Here is a 15,832-nt window from a genome sequence, read left to right as displayed (position 1 = left end):
AGACAATTGTAGTTTAATAAATGTTGAGTCTTGCTGTCTCTGCTGTAGAGAGAGAATACACAGAGACATGGTCTGTGAGTCATGCGCATGTAATTTTTGAGGCTTGGTATTCTACACATTTGGAGCATTTGGTTACTGGTTGTGGGCATGCCATATTGGCTCTGGTATCATGTTGACACTTGTGGGCTGCCCCCAGCACACAGAACAGAACATAACATTACAACATGGTGCAGGCCCTTCAGACCGGAATATTGTGCCAACACTTTAATATACTCCTAAAATCAATCTAACCCTTCCCTTTGACATAGCCCTCCATTTTTATATCATCCATGTGCCTATCTTAAGTTTCTTAAATGCCCCTAATCTGCCTTTACCACTCCCCCACCTGGGCGTTCCATGCACCTACCACTCTCTATGTATAAAAAAAAGAAAGAAGGAAAGACCTTGCCTCTGATGTTCCCGCTATACTTTGCTCCAATCATCTTAAAATTATGACCCTCATATAAGCCATTTTTGCCTGGGAAAAAGTATCTGACTATCCACTCTGTCTATGCCTCTTATGATTTTGTACACTTCTATCAAATCGCCTCTCATCCTCCTTCACTCCAAAGAGAAAAACCCTTACTTATTCAACTTAATCTCATAATCCAGGCAAACATCCTGGTAGATCTCCTCTGCACCCTCTCTCAAGCTTCCATATCCTTCCTATAATGAGGCAATCAGAACTGAACAATTTCCAAGAGGTGTCTAACCAGGGTTTTGTAGAACTTCAATATTACATCGTAGCTCTTGAACTCAATCTTCCAACTAATGAAGGCCAACACAGCATGCACCTTTTTAACTAGCCTACCAACTTTGAGTGATTTATGGATGTGGACCCCAAGATCCCTCTGTTCCACCACATTGTTAAGAGTCCTGCCATTAACCCTGTATAGTGTTTTCAAATTCAACCTTCCGAAGTGAATCACTTCACGCTTTTCTGGGTTGAACGCCATCTGCCACTTCGCAGCCCATCTCTGAATCCTGTCAATGTCCCATTGTAACCTATGACAAATATTTACATTATCCACGCATCCTCAGACTGTGTTAGTCGTTGATGCAAATGACACATTTAATTGTATGTTTCGATGTACATGTGACAAATAAAGCCAAGAAAATATATTATTTTTAAATATGTACAGTGGATTCTGGTTAATTGAGTTGCGATTAGCCAATTAAGTGGTTGCCCTAATTAGCTGAAGCTTCATGGAAATAGTTAAAAAGGTATAAAAAAGATAAACTACTATTTAAGTGAGTAACAGATCGTATATTTAAATTAAATACAGAACAAATTAGAACACGATCAATACAATTACGGTACTATAAAACTGTGTATTAGTTTTAATAGTTATCGATGGAGGAATTCATACAGTGTATGCTGCCATGTTCTTTTAATTGACTGTAAATGAACAAAATAAGCGTAGACACCTAGTGCAGATAATGAGCTGCCTTCATACAGTGCTTTTGATGATTACATTCTCCAAATCTTCATTTTTGTTGTAACATTCAAGATGGTTATTGATACCTTCAAATTCTTCATAGTTTCTAACTTGTTGAAGTGATGAAATAGTTTCCCACTGCTGACTGTGAGGAGTTTGTCTGTTCTCCCTGTGGCTGTGTGGGTTTCCTTTGGGTGCTTTGGTTTCCTCCCACAGTCCAAAGACATACTGGTTAGTCGGTTAGTTAGTCATTGTAAATAGTCCTGTGATTAGGCTCGTATTAAATTGGGGGATTAGACTAATTGTCTAATTGTCACCGCCAGTGGTCCAATCTAGCCTCCGATCACGAGGCCTGGCAACACACCATTCACCAGTCTGTCTCCTCCTTCGAGAATGCACGCAGGGCTAGCATTGAGGACAAAAGGAGAAGGAGGAAAAACCGTGATGCAGCAGCACCAAATCCAGAACAGAATTTCCTTTGCAGCCGCTGTGGTTGGACCTGCCTGTCCCATATTGGCCTTGTCAGCCACCAGTGAGCCTGCAGCAGATGTGGGCAGCCCCCTTCCTAAATCTTCGTTCGCGAAGCCAAGCCATGAATGAAATGAAATAGGGGGATTGCTGGGCGGCATGATTTGAAGGGCATTTTCTACACTGTATTTCAATCAATCAGCCAATAAATACATTTTCACTCCCAAATGATTCTGTTATCTCCCAAGCCTGAATGCTTGAAATTGTAGTGAGCAAAACAGTTCAGAATCGTCTTGCTACTTATTTCTCACCAACTATCAGTGACAAAAATCACTGCTTTTTGAACACCCATACATCCAATGCTATTTAAAAACTTTGCTCTAAGCACGGTGTAGTGTCTAATGGCCACACAACTGCAAGCCACTGACACTAGTTCGAAACTGTTCGGCAACAGTCTCCTGTCCCAATTAAGCGACATAATGTTCTGAATAAACAAAAGGAATTCCGACTATTTTCTCAATGAGTTTTTGTTCTTTAAGAGTTGTCCCAAATAAGCAGCTGCCTAATTAACTGATGGTCCAAATAACTGTATTTGGAGTGGATGCCAAATGCACAGTGGTAGTAGACTCAGAACATTTTAAAAACATTTAGCATTAATGTGTGAAAGTGAAAGTGTGGGGTGGTGAGAATAAGATTGGTGCAGTTATGATGGGCCATTTGTTATGTTCTGTGCAATTATTATTTTTTGATATCACACATAAGAAATGAGTATTGTATTAATGGGTTTTAGTGCTGTTTGATCAGTCATATTTTCTTAACTGGTTGCCAGGTGGCTTCAGAAGATAAGCCACATTTGCAAATCCTTCACATTACTGGAAATTTTAAAAGGCATTCTACACACAGAATCTTTGTGATTCTTGCTTTTAAGTGTTACTGTGCATTTTGTGAGTTCAGAATCAAATCAGCTGAATGTGACATTGTTGTTTAAATCGAGTCCGATGATTTTTTAAAAATTAAATTCACCAGAGGCCAAGATGTAACTGCGGTATATCATGTATTACCAACATCTGCTCTTCCTGAGACTGTGCCTTGGTTCTTGACTCTCTCTTGGCATCTACTCTGACAGTCAATTTGACTTCCCATTCCAACATGTCAGTCCATGGCTCCCTCTAACGATACGATGAAGATCCGCTCATGTGAGAGGAGCAACACCTTATTCTGTTTGGGTAACCTCCAGTCTGATGACATAAACGCCGATTACTCCAACGTCAGGTAACTTTTCTTCCCCCCCACCCCCCCCGCCTCTCTCTTCTCCCTTTTTCCATTCCCCATTCTGGTTCCCCTCTTAGTCCTTCTCTTCTCCTTACCCGCCCAGCACCTCCCTCTGGTGCCCCTCCTCCTTCCCGTTCTCTCATGGCCCATTGTCCTCTCCTGTCAGATTCCTCCTTTAGTTCTTTACCTCATCCACCTATCAACTCCCAGCTTCTCACTTCATCCCCCTTCCCCACCTAGTTTCAACTATCACTTGCAAGCTTGCGCTCCTTCCCCTCCACCCACCTTCATATTTTGGCTTCTGTCCCCTTCCTTTCCGATTTTGATGAATGCTTTCACCCCAAAAGGCTGACTGTGGATCTTTCTGACCTGCTGAATTCCTCCGGAATTTTGTGTCTTGCTTAAGATTTCCAGCATTTACAGAAACTCTGGTGTTCATGATTTACTGCCTCCAAATCATTTATTGCTATTTATACTTGAGAAAAATTGAATATAGAACCATCTTGTTCTAATTGCTTGCATTATACCCTTATCTAAGAAATCAATTTGCAGCTGAACCGACTCTGGAAGTGTACTCCTTTAGATGTGGCTACTAGAATGACAGTGTTCGAAATGGTCACAGAATCAGATTTAATATTACTGGCATATGTTGTGAAATCTGTCGTTTTATGTCAGCAGTACAATATAATACATAATAAAAGCTGTAAATTACAGTAAGGTGTGTGTGTATTTAAAAAGTTAAATTAAATAATTAGTACATAAATAGAAAAAAGGTGGTGAAGTAGGTTTTATGGGTTCATTGTCCATTCAGAAATGCGATAGCAGAGGACAAGAAGCTGTTCCTGAATCGTGAGTGCGTGGAATGGGCTGCCGGCGACGGTGGTGGAGACGGATACGATAGGGTATTTTAATGTGGGCTTTTAGGGCCCTATACCCTCCTCCTTGTGGGCACGTGGCCAAGTAGTTAAGGCGTTCAACTAGCGATCTGAAGGCCGTGAGTTCGAGTCCCAGCCGAAGCAGCGCGTTGTAGTCCTTGAGCAAGGCACTTAATCACACATTGCTCTGTGACGACACTGGTGCCAAGCTGTATGGGTCCTAATGCCCTTCCCTTGGACAACATTAGTGTCGTGGAGAGGGGAGACTTGCTGGTCTTCCATACAACCTTGCCCAGGCCTGCGCCCTGGAGAGTGAAGACTTTCCAGGCGCAGATCCATGGTCTCGCAAGACTAACGGATGCCTCTGACCCTCATTGATTGTAGCAATGAGAAGACGGCAGGTACTGGGTGACGGGAGTCCTAAATAATGGATGCTGCCTTTTTGAGGCATCGCTCCTTGAACATGTCCTGGATCCTGGGGAAGCCAGTGCCCATGGAGCAGACTGAGTTTGCAACTTTCTGCAGCTTATTTTGATCCTGTGCAGTGACCCTCCGTCCATACGATACAGTGATGCAGCCAGTTAGAATGCTCCCCATGGCATATCTGTAGATATTTGTGAGTGTCTTTGGTGACATACCAAATCTCCTCACTAAAGTTGTGTAAAATCTTCACAAAAGTTTTGCCATTCTTTGTGTAGAGAAGGGGTAATCCATCCAGGGTTCCTCTGCCAGATCATTTATTTCTGCTCGGGGCACAAATTCAGATTTATCTCTCACATGAACATTGAAACGTGCAGTGAAAAGCAACTAACACAACCTAATAATGTGGTGGGGGTAGCTGCAAGTGTCGCCACACATTCTGGTGTCAACATGGCATACCCACAATGCTCCTCAGAACACAACAAACAATTAAACAACAGCAGCAGCAAAACCCACACACCCATCTACACACATGCAGAGGCCTCTGTTGGTCAGGGTCGACCATGGATATTGCATCCCTGTTGTCTAGATACGCAAGCCAGGGCAGTACAATATGGAGAGCAAGCTGTGGCCCGTGTAGCAAGCTCCCCCTCTCCACACATCCAGTGAACCCAAAGGAATGGTAGAGACCAATACAGTTTGGCACCAGCAGTGTTAATCCTGGCTAGCAGGAGTTACGAGTTAGCTTTGAATTCAATGCAGGACTGCGTCATGGACTCCCAAAGCCTTCCCCAGGAGTGGTATAGCCACAAGGCAGTGGAGGTTAGAGATCAGAGTTTTCTTTGTCCTTTATGAGCTGCCATCTGCCAGAAGTGACTGGTTTTAAGGTGCAAGTAACCCTTGCCCCTTCTGTCAGTAGAAGCGGTTCCACTGGGTTTAGTAGCTAAGCCACACGTGAAGGCCAGGAGTTGGACTTGGTTGTCAGAGGCTACTTGAGGTGCACACCACTGGGAGTATTTAAAAGGGAGTGGGAGCTTATCCTCATTATCGCTCCTGCCTATAACAACCTTAAGGAACCACCCTCACACAGTCCTCAAATCCATGGACAAACTGTCTTTGGCCTCCTGCAGACTTAGACGTTGAACCTCTAACTACCCTAGCTGACTTGCAGAGATTCACAGATCCGGGCCTCCGGCCATCAGCCTCAGACTCAGACTCACAGACATCGGACCTTCGACTGCCCCAGTTGCGTCGCTCAGATTCACAGATCCAGGCCTCCGGCCATCAGCCTCCTGCAGACTCAGACTCGCAGACTTCGGGGCTTCAACTTTCCCAGAAATTTGCAGGCTTGGGTCTCTGGCTGTCGGGCCTCTACTTCCAGACTTCTAATTGACCTTTGGGCTTCAATCTTCAGTATGGGGCCCAGGACAATGAATGTGGACCCGGACTCCAGGCCTCAAACTCTGGACTCCAAGGTCAGGAGGATGACGAAAACCTAAAGTCTAAACCTGTCTTCCTGAATTCTCTTGGCATTAAGCTAGCACTGAAGTCATTTGGGTTAGCTATGCCACGTGGGATTTGGCTGTTGGCGAGTACTTCAGAAGCAGGGTTATTATCACTGACACATGTCGTGAACTTTGTTGTTTTGCAGCAGCGGCACAGTGTAAAACAACATATGCTATAAGTTATAATCAGGAATATGAAATAAATATATAATGTCAAATTAAGTAAGTAGTGAATAATAGAGGTAGTGTCCATGGGTTCATTACCATTCAGGAACCTGATGGCAAAGGGAAAGAAACTGTTTCTAAAATGCTGAGTGTGTGTCTTCAGGCTCCTGTACGTCATCCCTGATGGTAGCAATGGGAAGAAGACATGTCCTGGCTACTAAGTGTCCTTAAAGATGGCTGTCACCTTTCTCCATAGATAAAATGCAATGTTTATATGCTGTGCATTTGTGATGCCCCACACGTCTGAACATTTTCTGACAAGTGTTGCCTGCTCTTGCATGTCAGGGGTAACTTGTGATGTTGGAAGGACCCCCATTGTGTATTAGGATGAGAATGATAGGGATGAAACTGTCTACAGAATTACAAGCATTGGATTTCCCGGTGGCCACACATTTAAATTCAACTTGCCTTTCCCATTCTGACACATTGATCATGGCCTCCTCAACGACCACGATAAATCCACTTTCAAGTTGGAGGAGCAAATCCTCGTATTCCATTTGGGTAGCCTCCAATCTGACGGCATGAACATCAGTTTCTCCAGTTTGCAGTAATATCTGCCATCCTCCTCTCAAAGTTTCCAAGCACATTCATTATCAAAGAATGCATAACTTATACACTTTGAGGTTTGTCTGCTTACAGCCACAAAGCAAGAAACCCAAATAACCCAATTTTTAAAAAAGATCAAAAACCACTGCTCAGAGGGAAAGAAAGAAAAAAACATTAATTATGCAAACAGTAGAAGCAAGAGCATTCCAAACCAGACTGAGTTCCCAGATCTGCTCCCAGAGAAGCCAGAGTAGACCCAAGAGTCCGTCCCAGTTCATCACACCAACAGGGCAAAAAGACAGCAGCCGGATTAGTTCACAGCCTCAGTGCTGCAGAGAAAGGAATGAACATTCACAGGGGAATGAGCCAAATTAGCCTGACCCTTGCCTCCATTCCTGACAATCGGGCTTCCAGACTATCTGTGATGGCGCTTAAGTTTTCCAAGCACCGGGTAGTGCCTCGTTCTAGGACCCGAACCCCGGTACCATGCTATGCTTGGGCCGCACAGCCGGAGGCCGTTCTTGATCTCACCAAATCAGCTCCGCGCTTGCAGTGATCCAACCTCGCACCCGGGTTAGGTGGATGGGTATCAAAACTCTTCTACATTGACTCCTCTCCAAATTGCTCACTCCATCTCCAGCAGCGACACCAACTCTGCCTGTAAACCCAGTTCGAACATGTTGAGCCTCACAGTACCCCAGCACAGCTCGTTCCCTGAACTAGCCTTGTCTCTGTCTGCCTCCTCACTGTCTGAGGCAATAGTTTGCTTCAGAAAAGATGTTACAAGAAATGTTTTTAGTCGAATGTTTTCCAAACTACCAGTAAGCTGTCTCATATCTTCGGTAGCACCTTCTTAAACTGGAAGCCAATCCTCCATTCAGGCTCTTCTCTCACCTGTTCTCTTTATCTGCCTATCACTGACCTCTGGTTTCCCCTTCTCTTTCCATTTCTCCCATGGTCCACTCCTTTTCTCTCAGATTCTTCCTCAGTCCTTTTGCTTCTTCCAGATTCTTACTTCACCCCCCTCCTCCACCCACCCACCTTCCTCTTCACTTGGTCTCACTTATCACTTACCACCTCATGGCTTCTTACTTCATCCCCTCCTCCCCACCCCCCACCTTCTCCCCACCTGGTCTCACTTATCACCTGACAACTTGTACTGCCTCCTTTTCCCTCTTCCTTTCCAGTCCTGACGAAGGGTCTCGGCCCAAACACCGACTGTTTATTCCTCTCCAGAGTTCTTCCAGCATTTTGTGTGTTGCTCTGGATTTCCAGCATCTGTAGAATAGGAATTATAACTTCTTTCTGTTTTTAAAATAATATCACTTAGACCTCTGACGTGTCTCAGGGCTTAATATTGGAAGAAAAGTAACATGCATTAGAATCTTGCAATTGATTTTTTTCATTGTATTTGAATATTTTAAGCTCATTGTCTGGTTCCTCCTCATTTGAAGCAGGTACCTAACTTGTTTCATGGAGATATATTTATTCCAGGCTGTCAGGTCAGCAGAAAAGGTCATTGGCTGCAGTCTATAATCACTACAGGACTCGTTCGAATCCATGACAAGGAAGCGGTTTGGAAGTATCATTGTGGACACTACCCACCCAACAGACTGCCTTTTCCAAAAGCTCCCTTCTGGAAAGTGCTTCAAAATAGTATCTTCCTTAGTTGCAGTGAATGATCATGACGTCTTATGTACCTTGTTATGCCCTTCACTCTCCACAGAGCTTTGCAGAACTGCCATCCTGGCCGTTGGATCTCACTGTAGGTCTCATCCACCCAGTCTGCTGGAGCTGACCGCATGCTGGGACAAGCTTGTCCCTAACTCAACGGGGTATGAGGTCACTTGCTACCCTCACCTTGTTTAGCCTGCCTGTTGAAATGATGTACTGGCCTGTGGCCACTGTTGCATGCAAACAGCTACTTGGAACCACAGGTGAGAGCTGAGTGTCCGGTGGGGGCCAAAGATGTGTGAGCTGCCCTGGAACAGACATAACAAGCCCCATCACCAGAGGTACTACCCCTACCTGGACACTCCATACATCACTTTAATCTTTAACTTAATATTTTATGTAATTTTTTATTTTTAATTATTAAATTTTTTTGTTGCATGTCACACCCTGACCAATACACCATAACAAATTCCTAATAACGTCAGCGTATGTGGTGAATAAAGTTGATCCTTAATATCTTAAACACATCCTAATTTGCATCTAGTTTCATTCTGCGTGCCAATTCAGGATTGAGGGTATGGCACCAGTAAAGAGATGATTAAAGATTAACTTTACTTGTCACGCTATACAATGAAATGCATCATTTCCGTCAATCTGAGGGTGCTCTGTGAGCAGCCCCGCGGGTGTCGCCATGCTTCTGGTGCCAAAATATCATGCGCACAACTCTCTAACCCTAGCCCGCACATATTTAAAATGTGAGAGGAAACCAGAGCACCCAGGAGAAACCCATGTGATCACAGGGAGAACGTACCTTAAAGACTGCGGCAGGAACTGAACCATAATTGGTGTGCGCTGATATGGTGAAGTGATTGTGCTCACTGCTACACTGCTGTGCTGCTCACTGGTATGAGAGCTCTGGTGCTAGGATTCTGTTGCACGTTAAGTACGATTTACTTCGCACGTATCCTCTACCTCACCCCACCCATTTTTGTAAAGATAATTGCATGTCAATTATATATATTTGAATCTTGTATCAGACTATATAACATCGGAAGCTATAGATTTAACTGAGAACATTTTAAGCACTGTATTTTGGATAAAGTATAAATACCACGTTAACGGAATGCTTAGTGTTAGTCAGTGGGGGGGCGGGGAGAGGGTTGGAGATAAAACCACAGCTTCACAAAGGACATTGATGCAGATGACTTGCTGATATTGAAGCAATTCTTTGGGGACCCTGGGCTGCACAGTGACTCACTGCACAAACCCATTCAGGCACTCACTCACTGAGCAAATTAACACAAAGGGCAAAATTATATCAAGTTGTAAAAGGCTCTAACCCTATGGATTGCCGAGTCAGCCTGTTTTCCACTGTGTGGAAATAAGACCCCATCAGAAACTGCCATCCATTTTATTAGCGTTCATAGAGGGTATGAGAAGTTTTGTGCCCATTTCACTATTATTAGATGGGGACATATTTAAAAGCACAAGAGATTCTGCAGATCACAAACACAAGAAAGCCTGCAGATGCTGGAAATCCAAAGCAGCACACACAAAACGCTGGAGGAGCTCAGCAACTCAGGCAGCATCTATGGAAAAGAATAGATAGTCGACATTTTGGACTAAGACTCTTCATCAGGACAAGTAGAGACCCTTTTTTCTTGGCAGCCAACTAGGGCGGCGATAGTAATGTGGCGGCTAACACACACTTTACAGCGGCAGCGATAGGGCTTCGATTTCTGCCGCTGCCTTTAAGGAGTTTGTACATTCTCCCTGTGACCATGTGGAGTTTTCTTTGGCTGCTCGAGTTTCCTCCCACATCCGAAAGCTGTAAGTTGTGAGCATATCATGTTGGCAGCTGAAGTCTGCCAATACTTGCATGCTGACCCCACCCCATCCTCGACTGTGCTAGTTGGTTACACAAGTGGTGCATTTCACTGTGTGTTTCAATGTATCTGTATCAAATAAAGCAAACATTTGTAAATAATGTGGATGTCAGTCTTAAACTGGGATGGAGGTGAAAGGAATCTCTTGTACTTTGGGTCATGTTTTGAAACAGGTCAGTGGGCCTTTGTCAGAGCTGCAATTGCTGAAAAGGGTAGTGAATCTGATGTTTGGCTGCCATTAGGAGGGTTGGGGCCATGCTGCTTGTCATTTATTTGGGTGATCTTTTATCTCTTCATCTGAACGCAAAGAAACAACTGAAGCTGAATCTATGGAGGGGGATGGGTGGGGAGTGATTTGTCTTGTGGGGAGGGGGGGAAGGTTGAGTATCCAGCTGAGATCATTGAACGCTTTAAGCCTTAGGGTACCATCGAAGAAAGGAATGAACTACTAGACACAACGTACTGCAGATGCTGGAAATCTGGAGCAATACACACAACGTGCTGGAGATCATCAGCAGGTCAGGCAGCATCTAAGGATAGGAATAAACTCAGCGCTGCAGGCAGAGGCCCTTCTTTAGAACGGGAAAGGAAGAGGGAAGATGTCAGAATAGGAACACAAAATAATCTGCAGATGCTGGGATCAAAGCAACACTCACAACACGCTGGAGGAACTCAGCAGGTTGGGCAGCATCGGTGGAAACGATGAGTCGACGTTTCGGGCCGGAACCCTTCGTCAGGACTGAAGAGGGAAGGGGCAGAAGCCCTATAAAGAAGGTGGGGGAGGGTGGGAAGGAGAAGGCTGGTAGGTTCAGTTGAAAAACCAGTAATTTGAAAGACAAAGGAGAGGGGGAGGGGAAACAAGGAGGTGATAGGCAAGAAAACAATGGGTAGTAGAAGGAGGCGGAACCATGAGGGAGGTGATAGGCAGCTGGGGGAGGGGACAGAGTGAAATAGGGATAGAGGAAGGGAGGGGGAGGGAATTACCAGAAGTTGGAGAATTCTATGTTCATACCAAAGGGCTGGAGACTACATAGACGGTATATGAGGTGTTCTTTATAGGGCCTCTGCCCCTTCCCTCTTCAGTCCTGACGAAGGGTTCCGGCCCGAAACGTCGACTCATCGTTTCCACGGATGCTGCCCAACCTGCTGAGTTCCTTCAGTGCGTTGTGAGTGCCAGAATAGGAAGGTGGGAGAAGGAAAAGAAGAAGCATAAGGTGGCAGGTGATAGGTGAAACTGGGAATTTACTAATTAACTAAGACTTGTGGGAATTTTCTGAAATTTCTGTGGAAGGGGCAGCACGGTAGTATCGTGGTTAGCACAAAGCTTTACAGTGCCGGCAATCCGGGTTCAATTCCCACCACTGTCTGTAAGGAGTTTGTACGTTCTCCCTGGATGCTCCAGTTTCCTCCCATATCCAAAGATGTACCGCTTGGGAGGCTAATTGGTCATTGTAAAGTGTCCTGTGATTAGGCTAGGGTTAAATTGGGAGATTGCTGGGCGGTGCAGCTCAAAGGGCCAGAAGGTCCTAGTTCATGCTGAATCTCAATAAATAAATAAATAAATAAATAAATAGATAAATAAATAAATAAAATTCAAAGAAAGCAGAGGATGTTGAGATGGGGACTGCATGGAGAATTGGTCACCACAAAAGTGAACAGGCTTGGCCATAATTAAAGCATTTCACTCCTGATGGTAATATCTCATTATCAGTCTGTAAATTATATTATAAATTGTGTATTAAAATGTAATCCTGCTTGTTACCAAGGGCAACATATGGATCAGTGAGGAAGCTCCCTCCTCCTCTTCTGGGGCTGCATCTTTGTTATTGGCTAGCTGCTGGCCTTAATGCTCCTAGACTGTAAATCCGTGTCCTTCCTGAGGCAGTGTTCTTAAATATTTCCCCAAGGGATGCGCCTTCATACAGGCAATTAACAAGCAAGCACGGAAAAAAACATTGATCTCCAACCCTTCAGAAATCCATTTAATTTGTGCATTTTTCCAGATTTCTCGTCTGCTTCTGAACGTCAAAGAGCTCACAAGGGCAGTTTACGTGGAATGGATTGGTTTTAATCCAGATTGGAACCATTTCATATTTATTTTTAATCTCAGAATCATCTTCATTATCACTGACATGTTGTGAAATTTGATGAGTAAAGTATTTATATAAATAGTGCAAAACTGTGTTTATGGGTTCGTGGACTGTTCAGAAAGCTGATGGCAGAGGGGATGAAGAAGAAAGCCCTTACCTCCGAGTGGAGTCATCGGGACGCTGTCATGACGGCGTTTTTATTTAGCAGGCTTTCTCATTTTTACGAGGCCGAGTTGCTAGCTCGACGCCCAACCCAGCACGGATGGAAAGCATACAAGGGAGCCGGCTGGATTCGAACTCGGGAGCCTTCGCTCTGAAGTCCGGCGCGATGCCACTATGCCACCAGCCGGCGAGAGGGGATGAAGCTGTTCCCAAATTATTCAGTGCGTGTCTTCAGGGTCTTGTACCTCCTCCCTGATAGTAGTAATGAGAAGAGGACATGTCCTTCATATTGGGTGCCACCGTTTTGAGCTATTACCTTTTGAAGATGTCCTCGATGGTGGGGGTGCCAGTGCCCAAGATGGAACTAGCTGAGCTTATAACCCTCTCTACAGCAGGCAATGGTGAAACCAGTCACAATGCTCTCTACCTCCTGGGTGGTGGGGGACCTTAATGATGGATGCTGCCTTCTTGAGGCACTGTCTGAGGGGGTGGTTGGGGGAGGCCTAGTGCCCATGATGTTTACAACCCTCTGTAACTTTTTCTAATCCTGTGCATTGAGCCTCCACACCAAACCGCGATGCAACCAGCTAGAATGTTCTCCATGGTATATCTGTATGTATTTGCTGGAGTAAATAAACAGTCCCTATTTCTGTCATAGCAATGGGAATCTGGTGTGACAGTACGACCCCACACAGTATATCATACCCAGAATGTCCATTTCCCACTTCCCAGACAACAGAGGAGGAGATAAAGTTGTCTCTGCTTCTACAACCATACTAGATTGGCATGTCCTTGATAAACAAGGAGGGTAGAAGAATGAGGAGAGCTTTGATAGAGATAGACAAAATTGATGGGTGGAGATAGGATAAATGCAAGCAGCCTTTTTTCCACTGAGGTTGGTGGAGACTGGAACTAGATTTCATAGGTGAAGGATAAAAGGCAAAATACTTCAGGGGAATATGAGGGGGAAACTTCTTCACTCAGAGGGTGGTGAGAGTGTGGAACTGCCGAAGTGTTAGATGAGGGTTCATTTGCATCATTTCAGAGAAGTTTGGATAAGTACATGGGTGGGAGTGTGGCTGCATAGGACGAGGCAGAATAATAGGTTCAGTGTGGACTAGATAGGCCGAAGCGGCTGGTTCTGTGCTGTAGTGTTCCGTGACTATGACTCTTAAGTTGGTTGCAAAGAGGACATGGACCTGTGTGATAAAAAAAATTGGTTTGGGTGACTAGATGTCAGCAGGAGGACATTGCGTCTCCTGTGCCCATGCTGGGTGAGAGTGTAATATTTTGTCTTTAGTACCACGGATCTACAGTACAGGTACCCATCCAGCAATCTTGTTTTAAATTTATTACAAGAAGTGGCCACAAAATATATGTAGTCAGGCACAAATTGAGTGGAAACCTCTTTCACCACCTTTTCACAATTTAAAAGCTCCAACTGAGAAGAGAGGCCATTCTCCTCATCCTGCCATATTCTTGTTCTCTTATTAAAGGCAATTTTTCTTCTTCATACATCTACCCTTGCCACAAGCCTCCACGAAGCCACTAAAAAATGGCCCCAATATTCTGGAAGTAATTGGAAGTCTCTTACCCCTTGTAACACTCCTTTTCCCCTCTGAGCAATTCACATGTGCTGTGGTGCCCGAATTGTCTTTGTTTATGGTGATAAAATTCAGATGCTGTCTTCTCAGGGCTCATCCAGAAGCCCTTCCTGAACGCAGAGCTGCGCTCCCCTACTAAAAGCCCGAGGCACTCCCTTCAAGTACGGTGACAGAACAGCTTTCAGAGAAGTCAGGAGAAACATCATAGGACCATAGGATATAGGAACAGATTAGGCCATTTGGCCCATCAAGACTGCTCTGTCATTTCATCATGGCCGATCTATTTCTCTTTCAGCCCCAATCTCATGCTTTCTCCCTTCATTCCCCAACTAATCAAAAATCTGTCAACCTCTGCCTTAAGTATACCCAATGATTTGGCCTCCACAGCTACCTGTGCAAAAGAATTTCATAGGTTCACCACTCTCTGGCTAAAGAAATCCCTCCGTGTCTCTGTTGTAAATGAACGTCCTATTCTAAGGCTGTGTCTTTCTGTCTTAGATTCACCCATCATTGGAAACACCCTCTCCACATCCCCGCTATTGGGGCCTTTCAGCATTGGATAGGTTTCAGTGAGATTCCCCTCTTGCATTCTATTGAATTCTGGTGAATACAGGGCCAGGGCCATCAAACGCTCCTCATATGATAAACCTGTCAATCCTGGTATCATTGGCTGGCTGTTGGCGTAGTGGCATCAGCACCGGACTTTGGAGCTGAAGGCTCCCGAGTTCAAATCCAGCCAGCTCCCTTGCACACTTTCTATCTGTGCTGGGTTGAGCGTCGAGCTAGCAACTCAGCCTCGTAAAAATAAGAAAACCTGCTAAAAAAAAAATGCTGTCATGATGGCGTCCCGATGACTCCACTTGGAGTTTAGGGCTTTCTTCTTCTTAGGGTATCGTTTTCATGAATCTCCTTTGAACCATCTCCAATGTCAGCACATATGGGGCCCAAAACTGCTCACAATACTCCACGTGGGGCCTCATCGATGTCCTTAAAAGCCTCAACTTTACATCCTTGCTTAGACATTAAGAAGCCAAAGGCAGAAACAATTCAGGAACGTGCGTCTGATAATGATCTCTGACATGTGTGACTGGGCAACAAGCATTACTGATTACACAAGGAAAAGCAATGTTGAATGTAGCTGATGCTCACTGGCACTCTGAACAACTTCCATGCACGCATCAAAGAATGCAACACAACGGCAGGCATGTAAGCTCTTCTCCCCCACCCCCCCCCTCCAGAACACCTCCCAGTTGAGCAGCCACTAACTGTAACAGCAGCAGACATGAGAAGGGCTTCAACACCCCACCCCTCCCCAATAAGGCAACATACCATGCTGAGTACTTGGAGAGTATGCACACCAGCTCATTGACATCTTCAACACATCACTCATCCGGGCCATCCAGGCTGCTGTTCCCACATACTTCAAATATGCCACTATCATCCTGAACAAAAGAACTCTACATTCAGAACTGAATGACCACCACCCAGTGGCACTGACGCCAATCATCATGAAGTGCTTTCCGTGGCTGATAATGGCACATTTTCAAAAGCTGCATTCCTGCTACATTGGCCACTCTCCAATACGCTTACCGACAGAACCACTCGAAGACAGATGCCATAGCATCAG

General features: G+C 44.8%; 1 protein-coding gene across 8 annotated transcripts in view; it reads left to right on the top strand.

The window, feature by feature from the left end:
• Positions 1 to 15,832, top strand: part of LOC134338659 (neural cell adhesion molecule L1-like) — a 325,827-nt gene that overhangs the window by 37,128 nt on the left and 272,867 nt on the right. The window lies entirely within an intron of this gene.

Source organism: Mobula hypostoma, chromosome 28 (assembly GCF_963921235.1).
Source record: "Mobula hypostoma chromosome 28, sMobHyp1.1, whole genome shotgun sequence".
Classification (NCBI taxonomy): domain Eukaryota; kingdom Metazoa; phylum Chordata; class Chondrichthyes; order Myliobatiformes; family Myliobatidae; genus Mobula; species Mobula hypostoma.
Note: the sequence above shows the minus strand (reverse complement) of the source record. Positions and strands in the feature narration are given on the sequence as shown.